General features: G+C 39.2%; 1 protein-coding gene and 1 pseudogene across 2 annotated transcripts in view; one reads left to right on the top strand and one right to left on the bottom strand.

Annotated features, from left to right (window-relative positions):
* Positions 1–14,458, bottom strand: part of Clvs2 (clavesin 2) — a 111,107-nt gene that overhangs the window by 45,069 nt on the left and 51,580 nt on the right.
* On the top strand, positions 1,970–3,010 carry LOC103690942 (solute carrier family 2, facilitated glucose transporter member 3 pseudogene; annotated as a pseudogene).

The raw sequence follows: 14,458 nt of genomic DNA, 5'->3' as shown, positions 1-14,458 counted from the left end.
CAAAGCTTACACTCCAGAAAAATCTTATTTTAGAATTTTAAGTATAGTGTTTGTGACTACAGTGGTTTTGTTAATTGTCAAAAATGACCAAAAAAATTTTTAAATTATCTGAAAGATGGGTGTCTGGGCACACCTGCTAGAGATTTTTTTGATTACACTAAATGAGATGGGAAGATCTAGCCACTGTCAGCAGCATCATTTCTGACAGGTTCCCGAACTGTCTACACAGAGAGAGGAAGCTGAGAAGCCACAGAACTTCATTATTCGCTGTTTCCTGGCACTAGATGTGATGTGAACAATTGTTTCCAGCCCCTGGAACACTTAAACCCCGTCCATGATACAAAGTACCCTTCAACCGTGACCCAGAAGGAACCTTTTGTAAGTAGTTTTGTCAAGAGTGTTTTATCACAACAGGAAAAGTAAGATGATGACTTACTTTCATCTCAAGTGAAGTCAAAAACATTATTTTCTACCTTTTTAGTTAATTTTGAAAGTTTATTTTTCTTCTAACTTTTCTTTCTCCAAGCCCTCCTACATATCCTTCCTAAATCTCCTTCAAACTCATGGTCTCTTCCTTTCTTTGTCAATTGTTATTTTACCCAAATATACAAGGTTACCTGTATATATTCAGGGATGACTATTTGGCACTGGGCAACCTACAAGTGTTAAGATACAACTGAAATAGGCTGCTCTCTAATAGCTAGAATACATCACAAATATAATTACTTCTTTCCTTGTCCCTGCTGCCTTAGTAGTTCATCACCTTTCATTTTTAATCTTTTTAAAAGTATACTATTCATTTTTACGTAGGCTCTTTTCCTAACACAGATCTAATTACCTTTCTCTTACAGCAGCATTGGTAAAGTATTAGCACTTTCACTAACCATTTTACAACTTAAAATAACATAATAATTGAAAATTTAAACATATTTTTCAAATGATGGGTATTTGGTATACTGAAAAATATATATGCAGCTATTCTTTTTCTTCTTCTTCTACTTTGGGTACTATAACATAAACAGTGCACATCATTTGGTTTAAACACCACTCAGTTCTCGTGGTCATGAGGACCTACAAGTTCAAGACTAAAGTGTTAGCATGGCTGGCCTCTCTTGAGGTCTGGCTTGACTATCCCTGCACATATGTAAGCGGACAATCAGGAGACAAATTCTGAGTAGACGTACAAGGAGCATAATCCAACATATTACCTTCAAAAGGATATAAGCATTCAACCCATTTCCTTGGAAGATAAAATAAAAAAATATGAATTTTACAGACAATAAAAAAGCACTGCACTCTAAAACAATCAATTTCATAAGACAAAAGGGATGAAGATAAAAGGAAAATTATATTAATGAAACGTAGTGGAGAGAGTGTTGATCAGAGTTTTTATCACTGTGGCAAATACAAGAGAACCAACTTATGAGAGGAATTATTTGGTTTCAGGGGTTTCAATCCATATTGGTAAGGGTGATATAAGGCAGAACAGAGCAGTTCAGGTCATGGAGACAAAGAAGCAGACATGTAACACACACACACACACACACACACACACACACACACACACACTAGCTATCTGCTTTCTTTCACTCTGGGGTCTATCAATGCCCTCAGCCTCTACAATCCTGCTCCTCACATTCAGGACCTTCTCTTCAGTTAATTTCTTCTGTAACTGCCCTCATGATGTGTTTTAGTAACCTCATATGAGTTTCCAAATCCAGTCAGTACTGTGGTCAAGATTAGCTATTACAGCCCATTGTCAACTGTACATGCAAACACTCTTTTTAAACAGTGTTTAAATTGTTTCAGCTTTTCAAAAGAACAAATCTTCCATGTATTTGAAAAGTTGTTTATGTACAGAACAGTGTATTAAGAATACAACAGTGGATGCTTTCAGTATTGGTCCTTAATCCTTCTGAGGGCTGCTGCTGAAGACCCAAAGAAAACTTGCTGCTGAGGACATTGACTGGATACCTCTAGATCTACCTTAAGACTTGAGAACTAGTTTGGGACCATGGGGACAATGAAGGTGACCCCATCTCTGGTGTTTGCTGTTACTGTTGCCACAATTGGTTCTTTCCAGTTTGTCTACAACACCAGAGTCATCAGTGCACCTGATACAATCATTAAGGACTTTCTTAACTACACGTTGAAAGAGCTGTTAGAAGACCTACCAAGCAAGGGGCTGCTGACCACCCTCTGGTCCTTATGTGTGGCCATCTTCTCTGTTGGTGTCATGATTGGCTTTTTCTGTTGGACTGTTTGTCAACCACTTTGGCAGACGCAACTCCATGCCTCTAGTCAAATTGGTGGCCATCCTTGGGGGCTGTCTTATGGGATTCACCAAGATAGCAGAGTCTGTTGAAATGCTGACCCTGGGCTGCTTGATTATTGGCATCTTCTGTGGACTGTGTACAGGCTTTGTGCTGATGCACATTGGAGAGGTGTCTCCCACTGCCCTACAGGGTGCATTTGGCATGCTAAATCAGCTGGGCATCATTGTTGGGATTCTGGTGGCTCAGGTCTTTGGTTTGGACATTATTCAGGGCTCTGAAGAGTTGTGGCCTGGGCTACTGGGCTTAACCATCATTCTAGCAAAGTGCAGCCCTTCCATTTTGCCCTGAGAGTTTGAAGTTCTTGCAAATAACAGAAAGGAGGAAGACTAAGCAAAGGAGATCCTCCAGTGGTTGTGGGTCACTCAGGATGTGGTCCAGGAGATCCAGAAAATGAAAAATGAGAGTGTCAGGATGTCACAGGAGAAGCAGGGCACTGTGCTGGAGCTCTTCAGGTCACCTAGCTACTTCCAGGCCCTTCTCATCTCCATTGTCCTCCAGCTGTCACAGCAGTTCTCTGGGATCAATGCTGTGTTCTATTACTCAACAGAGATCTTCCAGGATGCGGTTGTCCAGGAGCTGATCTATGCCACAATTGGAGTGGTGTAGTTAATATTATCTTCACTGTAGTTTTTGTTTCTGGTGGATTGGGCAGGAAGAAGAACCCTGCTCACTAAGACAGCTAGGGAGTAAGAGTGGGGTGCAGCACCCCCACCACCACTTTCTGTGGGCCTTTCCTTTTAAGGTTATAGTTTGTATGTAGTGTTAGTAAAATCTAGGCTTGTTACTAAAGTGGGCTTTGTAGTTATTGGTATTGATAGATTTTTATTTTGCATGGAGTCCAGAAAAGGGAGGGCTTACCACAAGCCTCTCTTTCCCTGGACCAAACACCCTCTCAGTCCTGTGAACTCACCTTTTCTTCTCTGTGGGTCACTCCCATTACCAAACTGGTGAGGAAGCCAAATGGATGAGAGACACAAGGACCGTAGTTCTTGGGAGACATTATTTTTTTAAACTTTGTCTTTTTAAGTGATTTTAAGTGTTGCTTTCCTTTATTTTGGTTAAAAGGGATTCATAGCTAACTTGGATTTTTGTTACCTCAGCTCTGGGAGAGGATTTTTGCTAAATGACTATTAATTACCTGATTTGAGTACATTGTTGCTCTGAGGTCATGGCATGCTAGCCTATGTCTGTTACAGTCTCAAGCTGTCCTTGTTTCCATGTTCCCAGGGGCCTTGACTCTGCTTACACACATAAGGGGCAGTGTGGGTAAATGCACAGTGGTCCACACTTGAGGACATGAATGTCTGCGCTGTAAGTTTGCTCAGGGTGTGAAGTCCCTCGTTCCCTTGCTCCTGTAGCTTTCTTTTGATCAACTACTGGAACTCAACCCTGTATACAAGAGCAGCACTGCCTCTGGTGGGTGGAGTTTGCAGCCAGGATTAGATGCCAATCCTTGGATTCACTATCCTTGTTGGAGAAGTATGCTTCCTTGCGGTCTGAGGATGGAAGGCTCTGCCTCACTCCAGCTAGGAGGCACAATGGGAAAGTATGAGAGGTCAGGGCAGTGGCTCCTGAAGAGCCAGCTGTGGGCAGAGGGAGGCTTTATTTAAAGGAATTTTAAAAACATGACATTTTGGTACATTGGGAGCAATGCCAAGATTCCCTCCTGCCGTAGTTCACAGACACCTTCCCAAACATCCCCTCCTCCACTTCCATAAATGAAGACAGCCCCGATGACCCTCACCCCTTTTCCATAGGTCACTGGATTCCACTGTCCTTCCTCGGTGCGTACACACTTCAGACCCTTTAGGCAAACCCTTGTATAGAGCGGTATCTCAGTGCTCCATTCCAGTCCTCACTCCCTGTGGCCATTGAGACTTTGGATTTTAAAACTCACATTGCTAGGGAGAGGGGCTTTGCTGGGAAAGATGACTCCTCTCTACCTTAACCTCTTATGCTCCTCCATGACTTGGCAGTAATGCTGGGTGGAGTTTTCCATCTGCTAATGGCCAGCTTGTGAATATCTTCATATATACTTTCTATTCATGTTACCGTGAAATACAACTTCTAAATGTAAAAAAAAAAATACAATAGCAATCCTGTGGTCAACCACTGCTATACAACAAAGGTTCTTATGCCTGCTTCAGCTGAATTCCAAAAGATCTCTGTTGCCAAACTCTTAGAGAGTTTGCTCTTTGAGTTGTTCTCCATGTACATAGAGAAGCTGAATCTTAAAACTATGCAGAAATAATCTTACATAGAGTGTTTCACACAATTTCTAAGACTCCCAACTTTTTCTCTTACAGTATTTTCCTTTATACAGACTGACACACATGCATCTATAATGCAGATCTGCTAAAACTGACTTAGATTTGTTTGTTCTGGTAGAGAATTCCATATATAATCCTAAAGTGACAATAAATAACATTGATGGGCTGGGAAAATAGCTTTTGCCACAAAAGCATGAAGACTGAAATCTCTAGAAACAGGTAAAGCTCAACACCATAGTACACATGTATAATCCTAATGCGTCTATGCAAAGGTGGGAAGAAGAAACCCTCTCATCTTAGGGCCCAGGTAATGAGCATGTATATCAGGAAGCCTGTCTTAAACAAACAAAAAGAATGGTAAGGATGAACACTTAATATTACCCTCTGACTTTCATAGTTGAACTAGATCCCAAGGATGCATGCCCTCTCACATTTTCAAATGAATGTATACATTACACATACATGTGCACAGAGTACACACACAAATACACACACACACACTCACACACACACACTACAAAAAAGATAAAAGAAATGTCATTCTTATTACTTAAGGAAGACTACATTGGGGTTCTAAGGTTGTAATATTAAGTTTTCTATTCATGTGAGCCTAACTATTAATCTAAAAAAGTACATAGAAAAAACTGTTAAAGCATACAAGTGGTTATATTTGATCATATTTTAGAAAAAATAATATTTTAGTTTTTAATGTTTCGAGTTGAAATAGAATTGTATCCCTTTACTCTTCTTTCCCTCCCTCTAGCTTTCCCCTTTTCCCTTGCCCCTAGCTGCACTTCCTAAAAACCCTACACATGCCCTCTCACACTCAATTTGATAGCCTCTTCTCTTGATTACTATTGTTACATATATGTATAAATACACAACGACATATGAATTCAACTGGCTGAGTCCGTTGGTATTGTTGCTGTGCATACAGTTTTAAGGCTGACCACTCTGAATTGGGTAAACAATAAGGGGACCTCATCCCTGGAAAGGGCCAATTTCTTTCTCCCAACGGTTGTTAGTCATCTATGGTTCTTTGCTTGGTGTGGAATCCTGTGAAATTTCCTCACTTGCATGTTACTGTGCCAATGATTTTGCTAATAATTTCGGTCTTCTTTATGGAGCCCTTTCTAAGAGATTGTTTCACAGAAGAATATTTGATATTCTCACAAATATATTCCTCTGAAAACCCACAGTATATCAATATGATGGGCAGAATTTATCTAGAGCCAAAGGAAGTGCAATGCAAAGCTTTTTATATACATCTTTTCCTCAAGAGGTATTTAATATGAACAGCTCATCTCTCTTTCAATACTAGGTTTTAATTCTCTTTCTCATTTAGGTCTCAAACCCATTATTTTTGTCTAAACCTCTAGTTTATCCCATCATCTTTTAAATCAGATGGGCTGTGAGTACAAACAACTCTGGCAAGCCCTTGTTTCTCCTCTATGCAAAGGAATGGAGGAGTGTCTGCTGAGAGAACCTGTGTAGGGGGGTTAGAATGTAAAAATGTATGGGGCATCAGTTTGTAAGAAGGTAAGTGACAGACAATTAGAAGAGATCTACTTATCCCTTTCTAAAAACTGCCAAAGTGGCATGTGACAAAGAATAAAGTAAGGACAGAAAGAAAATAGATAGGAAATAATGTGGACAAAATGTGTATGGCCATTTTGAATACTATGTCCTGGCCAGGACTATGTGGACTTCTGTCATCTCTTTGATAGGCTATGACACAAGGCTCTAAACTTGTGCTGGAGAAATGGTTCAGCAGTTGAGAGCATGTACTATCTTCACAGAGGGCCTGATTTTGGCTCCCAGAATTCACGTTGGGAGATTCTCACTAGCCTGTTAAGTCTAGCTCCAGGGGACACTATGCCCTCTTCTGGCTTCAGTGAGTCTCTGCACTCATGCACATATACACTTACATTAACAGAAACAGGATGATGTATTCATAAACACAGTTGTTTTAGTCTTTAAAATATCCCACTTCCTGAGTGTAAATATAATGAAAACCTGATAAAATAAATGACACATTAGATTTTCATTATCCTTTTTAACTTTCGTTAATTAAACTTACTATGTTTCTTTCTCCTCTTTCCTCTCTCCAAACCTTCTTAATACCCCTCCCCACACTCCTTCAAATGTATGGCCCATGTTTTGTTAACTATAATTGTGTAAATATATTCACATATATATTCTTAAATGGAATCTTCCTGGTCCATATTCTGTTACTTGTATGGATGATTTTAGAACTGACTATTTGGCACCAGACAGCTACTCATATACTTTAAACTAAAAGAACATCCTATTTGCTCCACCAAATCAGATTCCTTTGGCTTCTCTTTCTTGCCCATCTTAGAACAAAATTTCTGGAGAAATTTCTTACATTCGTTGTGTCCACAGTGCAATGTATGAATGCTTATTTAATTAACTTAAAAATATATAATTTCCTCCTATCCCTCCTACTTAACTACCCTCCCACTGTCCCACATTCAAAGGACATCTTCTTTTTTAACCACTGTTATTAAATAGACATATAAACAAATATTCACGCTTTGTCAAATCATCATATAACCATTATGTTTTATTAAAAGACTTATCTCATTTTGAAAAGACTTCCTCCACACTTTCCAGCATTTTCACTTCTGCATCACAATCAATATTTATAAGTAATTCCCATGGACAAAATGTTTTTATTGGGTGTTGAAATGTTTCAATAACACAAGAATGTAACCTATAAATAAGACCAACCTATATCACAAAATGACATATATCTTAATAAGATGCTACTCATTGCCATTATTCTATCTTTAACTTATTTATATCTTTTCTAGCTATATTATTCTATCTTTGCAAAAAAAGTCCTATTTTAAATGGTGGTACCAATGGTTACTGTACTAAATTCAACCTTGTTCCTCCAACCAAAGGCTGCTTAGCATATGCTGAATATAATATTAGAATAATATTGGCATTTGATATATGTCTGGTGGCTTCAAAATTAGGTTTTCAAAAAGATGTGTGCTTTTTTTTACCCCTAATATATATTTGGATTTTTGCTGATCATGCTTCTCTAGATCTTGTAATGACTTTCCTTCGGGCTGTGAGCCTGGACACTAGCCCCCACGATGATAACACTGACTTCCCCAACACAGCAAAAATAGCCGTAAGATGAGCAGCTGCAGCTGTCTTCATTTTATTGACTCCTCAAATTATGCTAATACTATTTTTAATTAGAAACAAACTTTTCTTTCTTTAATAATTTTATTTTTCTTGGAGACATTAGGTATTTACATTTTAAATATTATCCCTCCCCCCACCCCCCTGCTTCTATAAGGATGCTCCCATTCCCACCCACCCATTCCAACCTCAATGCCTTGCATTACCCTACACTGAGGAAACTAGCCTTCACAGGACCAAAGGCTTTTCTTCCCATTGATGCTGGACAATGCCATCCTCTGTCACATATGTGGCTAGAGTTATGAGTCCTTCGATGTATATTCATTAGTTGGTAGTTTAGTCACTAGGAGCTCTGGTGGGGTCTGCTTGGTTGATATTGTTGCTCTTCCTATGGTGTTGCAAACCTCTTCTTCTCCTTCAGTCTTTTCTCTAACTCCTCCATTGGGGTCCCCTTGTTCAGTCCAATGGTTAGCTGCAACCATCCTCATCTGTATCAGTAGGACTCTGGCAGACCCTCTCAGGAGACACCCATATCTGGCTCTGGTCAGTAAGCATTTCTTGGCATCAGCAATATTAACTGGTTTTGGTGGCTGCATATGGCAGGGATCCCCATGTGGGGCAGTCTCTGGATGACCTTTTCTTCAGTTCCTGCTCCACTCTTTGTCCCTGTATTTCATCCTATGAATAATTTTGTTTTCCCTTCTAAGAAGGAATGATGAATCCACATTTTGGTCTTCCTTCTTCTTGGGCTTCGTAAGATTTGTGAACTTTTTCTTAGATATTCCAAGCTTGTAGGCTAATATCCACTTATCAGTGAGTGTTTACCATGTGTAATCTTTTGGTAATGGGTTACCTCACTCAGGATGATATTTTCTAGACCAATCCATTTGCCTAAGAATTTCATGTAGTCATTGTTTTAATAGCTGATTAGTACTCCATTGTGTAAATGTACCATTTCTCTGTATCCACTCCTCTACTGAGGAACATCTGGGTTCTTTCCAGCTTCTGGCTATTATAAATAAGGCTGCTATGAACATAGTAGAGCATGTGTTCTTATTATATGTTAAAGCGTCCTTTGGGTGTTATGACTAGGATTGGTATAGCTACATCAAAATTCCAACTCAATTCTTCATAGAATTAGAAAGAGCAATTTGCAGACTCATTTGGAAAAAAAACACAGGAGAGTGAAAACTATTTTCAACAATAAAAGAACTTCTGGAGGAATCACCATCCCAGACCTCAAGCTGTATTACAGAATAATGGTAATAAAAACTACATGGTATTCATACAGAGACAGGCAGGTAGATCAATGGAATAAAATTGAAGACCCAGAAATGAACCCACATACCTATGGTCACTTGATCTTTGACAAAGGAGCTAACTAAAACTATTCCATGGAAAACAGATAGCATTTTCAACAAATAGTGTTGGTCGAATGGTAAGTCAGCATGTGGAAGATTGCAAATTTACCAATTCTTATCTTCTTGTACAGATCTCAAGACCAAGTGGATTAACAATCTCCACATAAAACCAGATACACTGAAACTAAAAGAAAAGAAAGTGGGGAAAAGCCTCGAACACATAGGCACAGGGGAAAATTTCCTGAACAGAACACCAATGACTTATGCTTTAAGATCAAGAATCAGCAAATGGGAACTCATAAAATTGCAAAGCTTCTGAAAGTCAAAAGACACTGTCAATAGAACAAAACAGTGACCAACATCCAATAGAGGGCTAATATCCAATATAACAAGAACTGAAGAAGTTAGACTCCAGAGATTCAAATAATCCTCTTTAAAAATGGGGTACAGATCCAAACAAAGAATTCTCAACTGAGGAATATCTAATGGCTAAGAAGCACCTTAAGAAAAAGCAGAAAAGATAAGATTTCATCATTGCCACTCTGATGTCTTACTGTTACTTTTTTCATTGATCTCTCTCTCTCTTTCTCCCTCTTTCTCTCTCTCCCTTCCTCCCTCTCCCTGTCCTTCTCCCCCCACCCTCTCTCTCCTTTCTCTCATATTAGCAACATAAACATGGCATTGTTTCACATTCATTTATGTCACATATGCCTTATTCCACCTAACACTATATTTAACATTTCCCATATTATCTATAAATTCTTCAGTCAAGATCCTCGAAATGAAAAGAACATCTATTACATCTCAAGAACAGAACTCATCATAATTAAAGGAAATATAGGGACAAAGTTGGAGCAGAGACTGAATAGCCGACCAATGACCAAACCAACTTGAGACTCATCCCATGGACGGACACCAATCCCTGACACTATTACAATGCCATGCTGTGCTTGCAGACAGGAACCTAGTATGGCTATTCTCTCAGGGGCTCTAGCCAACAGATAACTGAGACAGATGCAGATACCCACAGCTAAACATTGGATGGAGGTCAAGGACCCCTATGAAAGAGTTAGGAGAATTGAAAGAAGGGAATGACACCCTCATAGGAAGATCAACAATGTAAACTAACCTGGATCCCTGGGAGCTCCCAGAGAACAAGCTACCAACCAAAGAGGATACATAGGCTGGTCCAAGACCCCAGACACACATGCAGCAGAGCCTTATCTGGCCTCAGTAGGAGAGGTTATACCTAATCCTGCAGAGACATGATGTACCAGGGAAGGTGGATATGCATATCCGTCTCAGAGGTGAAAGGGTGTGGGGCAGGAAAAGGAACCCTTTGAGATGGGACTAAGAAGAGGGGCAGCATTTGGGATGTAAATAGATAAATAATTTTTTTAAAGATCAAGGGAAACAGCTAAGGAGAGGGGAAGAGAGAGAGAGAGAGAGAGAGAGAGAGAGAGAGAGAGAGAGAGAGATCCAATGTATACAACAAAGGCCTCACCAATTCCACAAAATTCTCCAGGTAGGGTTCCTTCAGGGCTGCTTAGAATGGAGGAGCAATGAATTTGTATGTATATAATGCCCCGATTCCTTGTTCTTGTAGACTCCTTAGGAATATAACCTCTGGGAAAGTTCCCTCTGACTATGACTATTGAAAGAGCACTGATTAATATTTATCTGGCCACTGGAAGAATAACTCTCTGGATACTAGAAAGAAATCTGAGAGCCCACATATATCCAGCCATTCATCCCACTCCACTTTTTTTGCATAACAAACTCATCCCTTCCATAATAGCAATCCCAGTGCTGTTTTCTTTTTCTTTAATTCCACATTGGAATTTTGAAAAGAATGTTGTACACAACTCAGCTTTCACTAAAGTTACTGGTCTCAAAGACTTTACTTCTTGCTATATATTTCCCCAAAGACAAGTGAAATGAGCTCCAAGATCAAGTGAACATACCACATATCACGAGTCAACTTTCAGATATGTCTCCCCTTCTTTATTCAATTTTCTTGTCCCTATAAATTCCAAATCTGAATGTAGATGGAGAATTTCAATTAAGGTATTCTATGTTCCCAGATACGAATGTTCCCTTGGCACCCATGTTCAAATGTCCTTGAAATGGCTTTGTAACTCCCTTATTCCAGTGTACTCTGATCCAAATAAATGGCAGTAGGTCTACATAAAAAATGGAAGTATCAATTAGATTGTATTGAGTCTCTTTGGCATATACAAGGCAAAAAGTTGGATCTCCAAAACCAGAAAAACTGGGTATGATTATGTAAACCCTTCAATTACAACACAGAGGACATGGAAACAGGAGGAGCAAAAGTCACTCTTGGCTGTAGAACAAGTTTAAGGCTAGTCTGGGTTAAGTAAGACCCCTATCAAAAAATGTAAAAAGCAATGAAACCTCTGCACTCTTGCACTTCTGGGTAGAAATCTGAACTTTTTAATGTAGGGAGCCTTTCTGAGCTATGCAGTCACAGGGCGCTCAGCCCTAAGGTGGCTGCTGTAAGATTATGAGATTGTTGGACAAAAGCCTCTCCCAGGAAGATTCCAGGAGCAATCACAGGATGTTTCAGCCTGAGCAAACACCGGATGTCCCTGAGCAGATTCCTGAGAAGGGCTCGATCTTTTTTTTTTTTTTTTTTTTTTTTCCTTCGGAGCTGGGGACCGAACCCAGGGCCTTGTGCTTGCTAGGCAAGCGCTCTACCACTGAGCTAAATCCCCAACCCCATGGCTCAACCTTTTCAAAGAACATGTCCCTGGAAGACTGTTGCCTCTTTGTTTAAGGAGGATATCTTGCAGTTTAGTGATTCACCTTATATCCTTGGGCACTTCCCAGTACTCCCCCACCCTAAGCTTCAGTTCCTGCTTCAATTCCTGCTTCAGAGCTTTAAATGCTGTACATTCCTCTCAATAAACGAGACCTTGACAACAGAACCTTGCTTGGTCTCCTTCTTTTCTACCCTCCTTGACCCACAGGTAGCGCCTCTTCAGAACCCTGAATAACTGGACCTGCTGGATGGGTCATTTTACTTTGTGGATTTGGAGTCTGAAGACTGGTCCAGGTTAGGATTGAAGCATAGTATTCAAACATTTATTGAATTCACTGTCTTTCCCTTCTAATTTGGTTTTGTTGAATATTTAACCATTTTGTCTTCTCACCTATATTTTTCTGTGTATAAATGTAATTTGTGTGTAAAAGTGTTTTGTGTGAGCATGTGAAGGAAGCACACATGAGTGTTAGTTATGCTGAGGCCAGATTTCAAAAGCATACCTTTTTCAATCGGTTTCCACTTCATTGTGTGGATTAGTGTGTGTGTGTGTGTGCGTGAATATATGTGTTAGTATACATGCATATGCACACATCTGCACATGACAGAGGAGGTCATCAAATGTCCCTTATAACCATCTTATTTTTTTTCAAGGATCTCACATTGAACATGGAATTCATGGTTTCCTCAGATAAGCTGCAGGCCAGCAAGTATAAGAGGGTTTCTTGCCTCCACTGTCACTTAACTCCTTGGTCCACAGCACTAAACTTATAGGTGTGTGTAAACATGTCTCACTTTCTCCATGGGTGCTAAAGATATTAACTCAGGTCCTCAAGTCTGAACAGTGAGTTCTCTTACACACTGAGCCACAACTCGGTTCCATCCAACTCACTTTTTGAGACAAGGTCTCTCACTGAATTTGCAGTTCAATGATTATTCAGAAAGGCCCTGGATCCTATTTTCTTCACATCTTAAGCTCCAACTTTCCAGGCATTATGCCTTCATTTTTACATGGGTCCTGGGTATCCACATTCGGGCCCTATATTGTGAATGTAAGCTTCCCTTGTCCCTCTTAAGGGGGGCTAGTTTACCAAAATTATCTGCTACAGTAGCCCATTTACCAACATTACTGCCTATCTCAAATGACAATGGTATTCTCAGCTTTAGAGTATGAGTTCAATCTGGTCAGATTTATTTATCAAGAATTTTTAATATGTCTCCTAAAATTTTGAGAATAAGTACATTTCATATTTCACCCCATAAGGAAATGTACCCTAAAATGTCATGCTTATCAGAGAACATCAACTTCTTCATCCTTATCATCATTATCTTACTATTATGTCAGAAAAATAAGCATCACCTAATTGGCTTTGTTTACAGCTCCTTTTGTGGCACTGCAAAATAGATGTATATGATGTTACTACCGAAAGAGATGCTATACTTTCTATATTATTTTATAATTACACTTATATCTTCAACTATCTAAATTGTCTATGTTTAATAATATACCTATAATTATAACACATAATCATTATGATAGACAGCACAGAAGATTGTAAACACAAATATGAAATCCAAGGTGCAGAAGCATTAAAAATGAGTTAAAGACAAAAGGAAAGAACAATGAAATTGTTTCCTTAACTAGCTCATGAATCATCAATTTAATTTATGTAGAGGATGTGGGGAAAGAGTCACATTCAGAAGGATGTTTATAAAACAGAGACATGAAGAAACGTCCTAAGGGTGAGTAGAGAAGCTAGACTTTGTAGACAGGCTTCTTCTCAGAGGCAATACATATATGACAACTATGAAATACTGTTTTCAAAGGGAAATACATTTGAACATATGTTTGTGGGCATATTTAATTTTTGAATTATATATATGCCTATATATGTATAAATATACATACATATATATGTATAAATATGTACACACATATATGTATAAATATATATATATTTGAGAATAGGCCTTTTTCATATAATATATTCCAATTAAAGTTTTTCTTCTCCCTTCCCTTCCCAGATTCCCTCACATTAAACTCCCATCTAGATCCATACCCTTTCTGTCTCTGGTAGGACAACAAAGCAGGATCTGTAGTATAAAAACAGGATATAACAAAAAAGGAAACAAGAAAAGGTGCTTAAGAAAAAGCATAAGAAACATATATAGCCACAAATATGTGTATATATATACATATATATATATATATATATATAAATGTGTGTGTGTGTGTGTGTGTGTGTGTGTGTGTGTGTGTGTGTGTGTGTGTGTGTGTGTTTCGGTAAAAAATAAAAAAGGCATGACCAGTTCCCACACATACCCTTTCAATCACGATCCTGCTCTTGCTAGTTCCAGCTCCCTCCGGCCATTGGAACTAGCACTAATTTATCTCACCATCTCACACTGCCCCCAAGTACTCTGACCCAGGCATCATGAACCATTCCAGCTCCACACCCTGCCAAACCACCCAGCCCTCACTCACAGCTCTCTTACTGTGAACTCTGCATGCATACCCAGCATCCA

The sequence above is a fragment of the Rattus norvegicus genome, chromosome 1 (assembly GCF_021556685.1).
Source record: "Rattus norvegicus strain SHRSP/BbbUtx chromosome 1, alternate assembly SHRSP_T2T, whole genome shotgun sequence".
NCBI lineage: Eukaryota > Metazoa > Chordata > Mammalia > Rodentia > Muridae > Rattus > Rattus norvegicus.
Note: the sequence above shows the minus strand (reverse complement) of the source record. Positions and strands in the feature narration are given on the sequence as shown.